Source organism: Meles meles, chromosome 7 (assembly GCF_922984935.1).
Source record: "Meles meles chromosome 7, mMelMel3.1 paternal haplotype, whole genome shotgun sequence".
NCBI classification, from domain to species: Eukaryota; Metazoa; Chordata; class Mammalia; order Carnivora; family Mustelidae; genus Meles; species Meles meles.
Window position 1 is genome coordinate 80614589 of NC_060072.1, and position 13137 is coordinate 80627725.

The 13137-nt window shown below is 40.0% G+C and overlaps 1 protein-coding gene across 9 annotated transcripts in view; it reads right to left on the bottom strand.

The window, feature by feature from the left end:
- Nucleotides 1-13137, bottom strand: part of PRICKLE1 (prickle planar cell polarity protein 1) — a 113906-nt gene that overhangs the window by 50584 nt on the left and 50185 nt on the right. The window lies entirely within an intron of this gene.

The following is a 13137-nucleotide window of genomic DNA, read 5'->3' on the forward strand; positions in this document are numbered from 1 at the left end:
ACAAGGGCAAAGGGCTCTTTATATTGTTTTAATTTGATTGAGGCTTCTCTTTAGTTCATGTGTTATCTACACTAACCTAACAGTCCATTTTCAATTTGAAATATTTTTAATTTCAAAAAGTTCTTTAATTTAGGCAAAGCATCAAACTATTGGTTGAATTTGGGTGCTTAACAATAGTAAGGTATTGCAAATCTGAACAGAAGCTTTAAAGAAATTTCAGTATGTGCACAATCTGAATCGGATGTAATGTCATAGCATGTATTGACATTTACTGAGAGAAGGACAAATGAGTTAAAGATAAACCTTATAATCCATCAAGGCAATTTCTAGTGTATTAATATAAATACTAATTATATAATTAAAAGTCAAAAGAATGAGGGTAAACACATTAAAACCTCATTTTGAAAAAAATTATATTTCTTTACTAATTATACATTTAATGGGCAAAGGAAAATGCATTTAAAATAAAGGGGTAATTTAAAAAAAAATTAAAAGGTAATTCAATCTCAAAATGGTTGTGAACAAAATCTAGTTAAAAGTGGTAACAGTTAGGGGCACCTGGGTGGCTCAGTGGGTTAAATCCTCTGCCTTCAGCTCAGGTCATGATCTCAGGCTCCTGGGATGGAGCCCCATATGGGGCTCTCTGCTCAGCAGGGAGCCTGCTTCCCCCCCACCCCCCGCCCCGCCTGCCTCTCTGCCTACTTGTGATCTCTCTTTCTCTGTCAAATAAATAATAAAATAAAATCTTAAAAAAAAAAAAAGTGGTAACAGCAAGGGTGCCTGGGTGGCTCAGTCGTTAAATGTCTCCCTTCTGCTCATGTCATGATCCCAGGGTCCTGGGATTGAGCTGGGCTTTGGGCTCCCTGCTTTGCTGGAAGCCTGCCTCTCCCTCTCCCACTCCACTCCCCCTGCTTGTGTTCCTTCTCTTGCTGTGTATCTCTCTGTCAAAAAAAATAAATAAAATCTTAAAAAAAGGCGGGGTGGGGGGGGTGGTAACAGCAGAAATTAAACAACCAGGCAAAATTCAGCAGAAATGCTCTTGGAATCTGTCCCATTTCTCTCAGCACCGAAAATGTCTCCTATGAAGACCATATCCATGTAAACCAACAATGACAAGTAAGACAATTACTCTGAGAACAAGCTAATTTGGTTTTAGTTGTATCAACACTTCAAGTGAAATGATGGATTTTTTAGGACTGCCACTTTCTACTTTGCTTATACAACTAGAATAATGTGGAATTATTTCCCATTATTATGTGGACTATCGTCCATTTGTAGTAAGACCAGAACAAAGTGGCTCGAATTTGACTCACTCTTTTTTCTTCTCAAATAATTCAGGCTGTATCTTAGGCTTGAAATTTTCAAGTTAGGTATTATAAATCTGGTTTCCAAATTATATCACAGCACAAGCCACAGAATTACCACCTAAATGTGCAAGAGAAAGGGTATTTATCTGTATCTTGTTTTAACAAATGTAACATACAGTCAAAAAATATTCTAAAATTTTGAAAATAAGAGCTGTGTACCTCTGAAGCTAAGATGGCCTTGGTCACGTTCATACTCCTTTCCTTAGCCCTGCCAGTGGCATTCTACCACGGGAAACCCACCAGTGCATCAAGTGAGTTTTGTTACTTTGTTGGCTGGACAACATTTTGTTTTTTCCCATTAGCAAAGAGAATCTTTCTTTAAAGCAAGAAATTGGCAAAGTTATTTTTAAAGTGGATATATTACATATATTTGATCTTCAGGGATCAGGCAATTTTCAGTGAACTCCCTTGAAGAAAGCAAGCTTTGTGTTCCTCTGTCCATTTTATCCCTGGCCACTTTAATAGAAGGACTCTAACAGGAGGACTACCCCAAAGCAGTTCATACTAGTTAAAAAAAAAAAAAAATCCTCTTAGAATAAAAAAGAAGTTGGAATAGGCATTTAAAGGTTAACCAAGATGCCGATTTTCTGAATTTTCTTCAAGCCCAATGTGTGCAGGGCCAACTCTTGAAATTTGAACAAGATATGGGGAACTGGGTCTTTTCGTGCTACTTTACAGTGAGGTCATATTTCAACAAACTATTTTTCAGGCTAGAGCATTTGTTCCCAACTTTGTCGGAAACGATTAAGTTGATATTCACCACCTCTCTTGAGTCTTCAAACAACCAAAAAGAAAAGGAGGGACACTAAGAGAAACAATGGATTTTCACACACATCTTTCACATACTCAGTGTTTCAGATGGCTCAAGAAATGCCCAATTACAAATACAAGCCCTCTAGGTGTACTAAAGGGTAAAAATCTAGGGTCACATTATGTAGTACAGGTGGAAATACAGCTATAAACACAGAACAGGTGATTTGGATAAGCCTGTAACTTTTATCTATATGCAAACTTATCCAGTAAGACTCTCCTATCCCATACTTAAACAAAATTAAACCTTGTCAACCACAAAGTTCAGAATAAAGATCTTTGATGTCAAACATAGCATTCTGAAGCAAGTTTTTATTAACTAGGCATTTCGTAAATAACATTTATCTTCAAAGTACCACAGGACCCATTCCCAGGTAAATGGTAAGTGGTTAGGAACAACTGGGTTGAATTAATTTATGACCCTAAACATTCTTTCCTCTGAAATATATTTTAACACTTTAATTGAATTGACCATGGCTTCATTGAGCTAATCAAAGGCACTTCCTATCTTTAAGCTAATTTTATTTCCACTAAAATGATCTATGCAATACATGTAATTTGAAACAGCAAGTACATCTATAATACAGAAGCTCTCTAAAATGTGTTTTGTATAGAATGTTTGATTATGAAAATCAAAGCTACTGTAAAGCACTGTATATTCTAGAAAAACAAGGGACCAGTAAGCGCAAGCACCCGAATTTTAGCTATGGAATCTTGATTTTTTTTTTCATAATTGTTCTAACTAATCCAATAAAGTATTCCTGAAATAATAAAAGAACCAAAGTTAAGCCACTGAGTAAAAATTGTCAGTAATAGCATTATTAAAATTCTCCTGTATCAGTTATGATCCTTTTTAGAATAGATGTTTGTGTGAAAGATAGTGAGGCATGGTGGTTAGGGAGATGGGTTCCGGAATCACCGAGACTTGGTTCATATGGCAGCTTCGCCACTCACTAGTGATGTCACCTCCTTCATTTTCTGTTGTATAAAATGGGGCAATAATAGCACCTACGTCATAAAGTTGTCGATATGGGCAGTGAGCCCATATCATAATTCATAAAGCACCATGCCTACCATATAGTAAGTGCTCAATGGATGTGAAATGTCATTATTACCAGTACACTAAGTCCATTACCAAGGACAAAGAGGGACAGAACACCTCTTCCCAACAACACAGTGCAAAGCATTTAAGCTATCTTCTGTTTGAAATAGAGTTTTGGGATCTTAAGTGTATGGAAACATGTAGCAGAGTCCTCTAAGATTTTAAAATGCCAACATATACAGTGCAAAACCAAGATGATCATATCTTTTTTTAAAGATTTATTTATTTATCTTAGAGGTGATGGGTGGGCAGAGGGAGAGGGAGAGGAAGAGAATCCCAAGCAGACTCCCCGCTGAGCAAGAAGCCCAACTCAGGGCTCAATCTCACAACCCTCAGATCATGACCTGACACTTAACGGACAGAGCCCAGTTGGTCATACCTTTTTTTTTTAAAAAAGATTTTATTTATTTATTTGACAGAAAGAGAGATCACAAGTAGGCAGAGAGGCAGGCAGAGACAGAGGGAGAGGCAGGCTCCCCGCTGACCAGAGAGCCCGAAGTGGGGCTCAATCCTAGGACCCTGAGATCATGACTTGAGCCACAGGCAAAGGCTTATTAACCCACTGAGCCACCCAGGCGCCCCCCCCGGGGGGGGTCATATCTTAATGAAACCTCTGATCCAGGCTGAGCTCAGCTGGTGGGATATGAGGGCAAAAACTCAGGCCGGAGATGCATGACATATATTTCTCAGCACTTTTCTAGATCCTAAGTGACAGAGATAATTTCGAAAAACAGATCTGTATTTAAAGAGTTGATAATCTGGTAGGGGAGAGGCACTATTATAAGCTGGCGCAATGTTATACACCGGAGGCCTGAACGAAGTCTGAACGAAGTGTGGAGGGGCAGAGGTGACCGGGGTCAGAGGACAGAAGACAAACTGTTGAGGGAATCAGGAGAAGCGTCAGATGACGCTGGAACTGGGACTGGAAGACGAGTAGTAACGTACAGGGCCAAAGAGTGATGGAAAGGTCTGTTAGGAATAAGGAGGACAAATCTGGGCATTTTCCTTACCTGCAGAGGTAAAGAGGTTTCATGGGCACAAATGCAAAAATGGTGGAGAGAGATGCCTGCAGGAGTGGGCTGGGACCACTCTGCTAGGGCCTTGCAGGTGAACTCTGCTGAGTAGTGACCTACTGGCATGTTCTGGCAGGGTCAAGCCATGATCAGAACTGCGTTCTGCCACAGTGACCATGGCCATAGCACAGAAAATGGGTGAGGAGGCTGCGACATGATGGGTGATGGTGCCTTAAGTAGGGTAGGACGAAAGGATGACTTGAAGGGGCAATTCCCAAGTAGAACCAATAGCTTACAGTGCTTGGGGTGACACAGGAGTGACAGTCAAGCATGATGTGTCCAATGTCAACCTGAGGACAAGCGCCATCGCTATACATTCAGGTGACTAAATCAATGAAGAAAGGGGAAGAGAAGTCACATGGGGCCATGAGGAAGTGTAGAATCTAAGGGTATACTTTTCCTTCTCCCCTCTTTCCATGGTGAAAGTCAAGATGGAACTCAGGATTCACTTAGCAGGCAACACGAGAAAGCCTGGTCCACAGTAAGGACAATTATTCAGACTTCACTGGGAGTCCCCGAAGACACAGTTTGGGTCCGGCACAGAGAGGGCACTCAATAATTAACAGCTGTTCATTGACTTTGTTAAGCAGAAAGTGCATAAAGGAGTTGACTGTGTCTCAAAATTACCTGAATCTTCTGAATCCTCCTGCATCTTGACTTCTTCATTTATAAAATGGAGATGAAGAAGAGGGGCGCTTGGCTGGCTTAGCCCATTACACATCTGACCTTGGTTCAGGTCATGATCTCGGGGTCCTGGGATTGAGCCCTGTGTCAGGCTCCCTGCCCAGTGGGGAATCTTCTTGTCCCTATCCCCCTGCCCCTCCTCGTACTCTCTACTCGTACTCTCTTTCTCAACTAAATAAATACAAATTTTTCTTAAAAAAGAAAATGTAAGACAGGCACTTGGGGCTCAGTGGGTTAAAGCCTCTGCCTTCAGCTCAGGTCACGTTCCTGGGGTCCTGGGATCGAGTCCCGCATCGGGCTCTCTGCTTGGTGGGTAGCCTGCTTACCACCCCCCTCTCTCTGCCTGCCTCTCTGCCTACTTGTAATCTCTGTCTGTCAAATAAATAAATAAAATCTTAAAAAAAAAGAAAATGCTAGAAATTAAAGAAAATTTATAAAATAAATAGGACATGATCAAGAAGTATTTATGTTGGGAAAAAATGGTTACTAATTCTGTATCTAATGATATCTAATCTATTACATATTTTATACATATGCCATACTATTTCATGTTTAAGTTTTTAGTGTCTTTCTGCCATAAAGCAATTAAGCAAAAAGAATAAAGTTCAAGTTTTCTCAAATGTATATGGGAACACTAAATTTGTGCATAAGTCTCAACTACAGCAAGGAAAAATACTTGTGTCAAGAGGGCTCTTAGATTTTGAGAAAAATGGAACATCTGCAAGAAGTCTTCATATTTAAAAAGAAAAGATTGTAGGACAGCCTGCCTTTACATCTGCCTTTAGATGTCATTTCATAATAAAACAATCATTTTTCAGATCTTAGGTAGTATGAAAATTTTAGATGCTTGTATTACAATTTTGACTTGCCAGAAATTTTTATATTCTATCAACGAGGAACAATTTGATATATTCAGAAATGTTTGAAAAACAACATTCTCCCCTTATTTGCGATCTTACTTCCTGTGGTTTCAGCTACGCATGGTCAGCGGGGTCCTGAAGCAGATGGTCCTCCTGCGACACATCGCCCGAGGGTCGACAGTAGCCTCACACCACACCACAGCGCCTACGCCCTTCACCTCACTTTATCATCTCCTATAATCTCAAGAAGGGTGAGGACAGGACAATGAGACATTTTGAGAGAGACCACATTTATATAACTCATTATGGTATGTTATTATAATTGTCTGTTTTATTATTAGTTATTATTGTTAATCTCCTACTGTCCCTAATTTATAACTTGAACTGTATCCTAGGTAGGTATGTGCCGGAAAAAATAGTATACCTAGGGTTTGATCCTATCCATGGTTTCAGGGATCTATCAAAGTCTTGGAATATATCCCCTGTGGATAAGGCTGGACTACTGTATAACAGCTAAACTCCATTTGTTTTTGTTTTTTTACTTAGTTTTTAAAAGATTTGATTGATTGATTGATTGATTGGTTTAAAAGAGAGCAGGAAGAGAGACAGAGGGAGAAGGAGGGAGAATCTCAAGCAGACTGAGCAGAGCATGGAGCCTGACTCCGGGCTTGATGACACGACTCTGAGATCATGACCTAAGCCAAAATCAGGAGTCGGATGCTTAACTGACTGAGCACTGCCCCCCGTGCTCCAACAGCTAAACTCCATTTGCTATCCTATAGTCCATGCTTAGAAATTATCCACTGACATACCTCTCAGAATGCCCCCAATCCAGAACACTGACAACATCAGGGGCTGGTAAGAATGCAGAGTAGGAGCTCTCAAATCCTTGCTGCTGGGAATCAGAGCTAAAAGAAAGGGGCATGGGGCGCCTGGGTGGCTCAGTGGGTTAAGCCTCTGCCTTCGGCTCAGGTCATGATCTCAGAGTCCTGGGATCGAGTCCCGCATCGGGCTCTCTGCTCGGCAGGGAGCCTGCTTCCCTCTCTCTCTCTCTCTGCCTGCCTCTCTATCTACTTGTGATCTCTATCAAATAAATAAATAAAATCTTAAAAAAAAATAAAAAATAAAAGAAAGGAGCATGAAGCCATGAAAAGACATGGAGGAAACCAAAATGAATCTTACTAAGTGAAAGAAGCCAATCTGAAAAGGCTATCTACTCTATGATCCCGACTGGGTGACACTACAGAAAAGACAAAAGTACAGAGACAGTAAGGAAGATCAGTGGTTACCAGGGACTCGGGGGGAGGGATGAACAGGCAGACCACAGAGGATTTTAAGGGCAGCGAAAAAATTCTGTATGATACTCTAATGACAGATACATGTCATTACACACTTAAACCCAGAGAATGTACAGCCCCGGAGTGAACTCCAGTGGAAACTACAGACATGGGGGGTGACGATGTGTCCATAGGGGTTCCTCAGCTGTAACCAAGGTCTTGCTCTAGTGGGGGGAGTGGGTGTGGATGTGGGGGCAGAATGGATATAGGACATCCCTGTAACTTTCCTCTAAAATCGGCGGTGAACCTCAAACTGCTATGAAAAAAAATAGGATCCTTTAAAAAAAAATCTATTGAACGTGTGAAAGACATCAAGAAATAATCACCACATACCTGAGGTGGAGATGTGAGCTGTGTGATAAATGTGTGGGGGGAGCTGTGCTGTTTAAGTTTGAAAAAGGACTGCACAACTTCTTCTCCATCCTCCCGGTTGGAAAGAGTCCTTCTAACACCTCAGATAAATCCGGTGGAAACTGAGAGATGACCCTGCCTCTAGATTCCCCCTGCTAGAAACAGCCCCTCTGTCTTTGTAGTGAACAAATGTGTTAGATTTAGACTTTTTGCTCTGTGGCATTACACATGGAAACGTTTACAAAATTACACTAAAATAAATGGCAGGTCTTTATTTTATTTTTTAATTTTTTTTTTTTTTAATTAGGAAAAATACCTAGTCCTTCAAAACTAGATATTTTACTTTGATTTTATTTGTAGTCAAAATATTTCTCTGGAAGCATTTTCTATAGTCTTCATTACTCAATTAAACCTGTTCCTATGGAACTTTCATGTCACCAGCACATGATAATCCTGCAGATGGCAAAGGTTTAATACCGAATTAAACTAAGCTATTAATTATATACACAAGTTAAAAGAAATCTAAATGAACGACCTTTTAAATTCTTTTTTCATACTTCTAATAGGCAAAAATGGCAGCTGCTCATCTGCTTCCAAGCTAGAGGAAGAGAAAGGAGGAAGCTTTTGTACTTTGCTACTTGTTTGCTTGAAATACAATGTTACTCTTTTATTTCAAATGCCGACACAGGGTATCACCTAAGACGCGATTCTGAGGGGCGCCTGGATGGCTCAGTCGGTTAAGTGGCTGCCTTCAGCTCAGGTCATGATCCTGGGGTCCAGGTATCGAGCCCTGCATCGAACCCCTCATCGGGCTCCTTCTCCCTCTACCTCTGCTCCACCCCCCACCCCACCCCCACCCCTGCTCATTCTCTCTCTTGGGCTCTGTCTCTCCATCACTCTGTCTCAAAAAAATTAAAAAAAATTTTTTTAATGTGAATTATTACAGAAGCCAGGTCATCTCACATCTACCACCTATATCTGATCTGAAATGAAAACCTGTCCCACTCTGTAACGTTCTGCACTGAACATGTATTAACTGGAAGGCAGACCATGAAGGATGTAGCTGGTATTCACTAAAGACACATTCTGAAATTAATAAAGGGAAGGACCCTCTTTCTCAATCAGATAGCAAAGATGGGAAAAGCTTACTGCAAATTAGAAATAAAAGAGCTTTGTAAATATTTTTTTTGGATGATTAACTACTCTGGGGGAGGATAAAACAAAGCAACTAAATAATAATCCAAAACGTATAGATGGTAGACTTTCATACAACATTATCTTTAGGAAGTAATAGTTCTTTTCGTGTGTGTGGTTCTGAATACTATTCTATTGAAAATTAGTCTTCTATTCTCACTCATAAGGAGAAAAATCCAGCTTGGAATTTCTGCTAAGAGGTGGGGAGGCTGATTCTTCATTCTTTAGACCCCAAGTTAGAAAAAAGGAAGAATTTACCAAGTGGGATTACATTATGGATTTTTCTTTCTTCTTCCAATGGTGGACAATGTAATTTGTTATTTTATTTTAAAGATTTTATTTATTTGAGATAGAGTGAGAGAGAAAGCATGAGCAAGGGGGAACAGAGTGGAGAGAGAAGCAGGCTCTCCACTGAGCAGGGAACCTGATGTGGGGCTTGATCCCAGGACCCTAGGATCATGACCTGAGTCGAAGGCAGATGCTTAATCAACTAAGCCACCCAGACACCCTTGTTATTTATTATTTTAAATGAAACACTGACAGAGAAGCAGAAACTCTTCATCTTATACTTTAGAATGGCACAAATCATTCCCCCTAAATTATATCCCAGTCACTATTTGGTTCAATAAATCCTCAACAATATTAAATTATTGAGTCAAACATAAGCTCTAGTTCTTGAACTGGCATTTTCTTCAATAATACTCAGGGGATGAGGAAGAGGGTTCAGCAACTCTGGAAGGTTCCTGACATTTTCCCTTAGGATCCCTGAGATACCTAAGAAAAATACAAAATACAATAATCCGAAGGAAGGAAGGAAGGAAGAAAGAAAGGAAGGAAAGAAGGAAGGAGGGTTTAACAGAGGCTCTACTGGCCACATGATGCAAAAACGTCAGTGTATTTTATCAATTAATATTACAAGAAAAGTACAACTGTGTTCATCAAATATATGCTCTAGAGCTAAATATCCTAAGGCTTTGTTTTTAATATACAATGATAGTATTAAATAGTGTTTATGCAAAATAATAAATCAAATACACTGGACCTCAGATAAGTGATTTTTTTTTTAAGATTTTTTATTTATCTATTTGACAGAGAGAGATCACAAGTAGATAGAGAGGCAGGCAGAGAGAGAGAGGGAAGCAGGCTCCCTGCTGAGTAGAGAGCACGATGCGGGACTCGATCCCAGGACCCCGAGATCATGACCTGAGCCGAAGGCAGCGGCTTAACCCACTGAGCCACCCAGGCGCCCCAGATAAGTGATCTTTTAAGCTCATCCCCACCCCATGGTAATATTACAAAGACAAATCAGAAAGGTTTCAAAATGTATACATTGTGAATCTTTTCCTTTTCAGTTAGGTCTATAATCAACAACCTAAAGTGCCCGTGTTTTAATTTAGGAGGGAGTATAATGCTGAATTCTAGCCCTTAATACTTTACAATTCACATAAAACATGAAAATTTAGAGCAGACTTTTCAAAAGCTTAGTCACAGCTAAGTTAAATTAATTTGAATAGAGTTGTTACAGGCATTTTTGAGTCAATGTAAAATGAGCAATTGCTAATGACCAGAATCATATCTTTCTCCACAAAGAAAATTATAACTAATAAGAAGCAAAAGCATTACTCCCTCTTCTTTCCCCCTCCCCTCTCCTTCCCTCCCTTGATTTATATATATATATATATTTTTTTTTAAAGATTTTATTTATTTATTTGACAGACACAGATCACAAGTAGGCAGAGAGGCAGGCAGAGAGAGAGAGGGAAGCAGGCTCCCTGCTGAGCAGAGAGCCCGATGCGGGACTCGATCCCAGGACCCCGAGATCATGACCTGAGCCAAAGGCAGCGGCTTAACCCACTGAGTCACCCAGGCGCCCCTTGATTTATGTATTTGAGAGAGAAAGAGACAGCACAGATCACAGGAGCAGGGGGAGGGGCAGAGGGAGAAGCAGGCTCCGCACTGAACAGGGAGCCTGATGTGGGACTCAATCCATCCCAGAACCCTGGGATCATGACCTGACCCGAAGGCAGACGCTTAAATGACTGAGCCACTCAGGCAACCCTTTTATTTCTTAGTTCTTCATTTATTTGTAACATCATCTTTCATTTAAAAATTTCCACTCTCTCGGTAATTCTACCACCTCTAGCAGTAAATCCTAAGGTAACAATCAGAAATATGCAAGAGGATTTGTGCACAGGGTGTTCAGAAAGTAACTTTAATACTAAAAAATAGGAAGCAACCTGAAGATTCAATGTAATGGAACCAATCAAGAATTGGTTAAATAATTATATTCATGTAATATAAAGTTATACACCTATAAAATGATGCCACAGAACCAGACTTGTCCAACAGAAAAAGAACATGAGTATTTTAACTTTAAATTTTTCAGCAGGCACATTAAAAAAAGCAAAAAGAAACAAATGAAATTAAATTATTAATATATTTTACTTAACCCAATATTGCAACATGTAATCAATAGAAAAATTAATGAGATATTCTCCTTTCTGTACTGCCTTTGAAAATTATAAAACTTCTATATTTATAGAACATCTTAATTCTACCTACTCACACCATTCTAGTGCTCAATAGCCCATGTTTCCCGTGGTTGTAGCACTGAACAGTGCAGCTACAGACAATGTTTAGGCCTAGAAAATCATTAATAATATATTAAAATTTAAAAAACATATGACATATGTATAGTATGATTTGAATTGTATGCCTGAAAAATTCATGAGTAGGAGAAAAAAAGCACAAAAGGGTATATACCACAATGTTTAGTGTTGTTCTGGGAAGCAGGATTATGATTGTTCTCTTATTTTTTTTTCTTTTCCTGTATTTTCTACATGTTTGACAATAAACTTGTGTTATTTTGAAATTCATAAATGACTCTGTTGCTACCCTTCCATCAGCATTGATTAGATTAAGTTTATGACTTTAGCCCTTCACCTCTAAGAATGCAACCCCTGAAAAGTGAATTTGTTCTGTATTTCATACTAGTGAATACAAATTTCATTGTCCATAGAGAATCATTCACCACTATGAACAAGAGTTATATTTTCAGCACAAGCCCTAGCATTTGCCCCTTAAATGTGGTGTGTGTAATTACAGTATAAGAACTGTGAGTAAATTATTTCATTGCCTGTTAAATAACCGTTTGTGAGGTCTAGACAACAGTTATAAATAGCCATTATTTACCAAGTTTCCATTCAAAGCACTTGGGGAATGGTGTAATAAATAGGCAACATGACCTGCACCACCTCATATTCCCAAATTGCACAAAAAAGGAGAAAATACATAAAATTGGCAAAGACGCTAAACACAGACAAAATCCACTTGGAAAAAGTGAGACTACGCTGAAGCGGATGTAGCATGCCTGGCATCCTCCTGACATGACGGAGATCTCGTCCTACTGACCTTCTTCACCATGTTGGTCCTCCTCCCCACAACACACACACACACACACACACACACACACACACGGCTCTTCAGAAAAACTAGCGCACCTTCCTTCAGACTTCTGTCTCAATAATCCCCCATCCCTAGCTGTGCACTATCCTCCCTGTCTCCTCCATCAAGTTCCCGTGACCCTGAAGCAAAAACCATTTGATGTTAACTTATTTCTTGGAGAACTATTGACTTAGCGCCTACTTACTGCATACAGTGGGACTTTGGGTGCGTAGAAGTACACAAAAATACAAAAATAATGACAGATAGTGGTAAGGACAATAAAGGAAAAGAAGAGGGAGCTGTGAAAGAAAATAACAGGTCAGGGGCACCTGGGTGGCTCTGTTGGTTAAGCATCTGCCTGGGCTCAGGTCATGATCTCAGGGTCCTGGGATCAAATCCCATGATGGGCTCCCTGCTCAGCGGGAAGCCTCCTTCTCCCTCTGCCTCTGTCCCTTCCACCTGCTCATTCTCTTTCTCTCTCTCTGCCAAATAAATAAATAAAATCTTAAAAAAGAAAAAGAAAACAGTAGGTCAGAACTTGGCAGAAGATGAGGGGTAGTCAGGAAAGCCCTCTCCATTGACAAAGGACAAATCCACTGAAGGGACCTGATGGATACCAGGTAGCCTGTGGGAAGAAACACTTTCCCACAGGGATGCGTGTGCTGACCCAGGGTGGATGGAGGCTCGGGTGAGTTCAGGAACCCCAGTGCTGGCTGGTACCGTAAGGGAAGAATGCTGGAGCCATTTCGGCCTGTGGGTGCCAACAGTGTGCTAGCCGTGGCTTTTATTATGATTATTAATGACAGGAATGACAGAGAAAATGTAGTAAGCATTTTCAATAAGCCAGACATAGGCTGAAAGCTTTCAACATAATAATAGATTAACTCCTTACAGCAGCTCTTTGGGGCAACTATT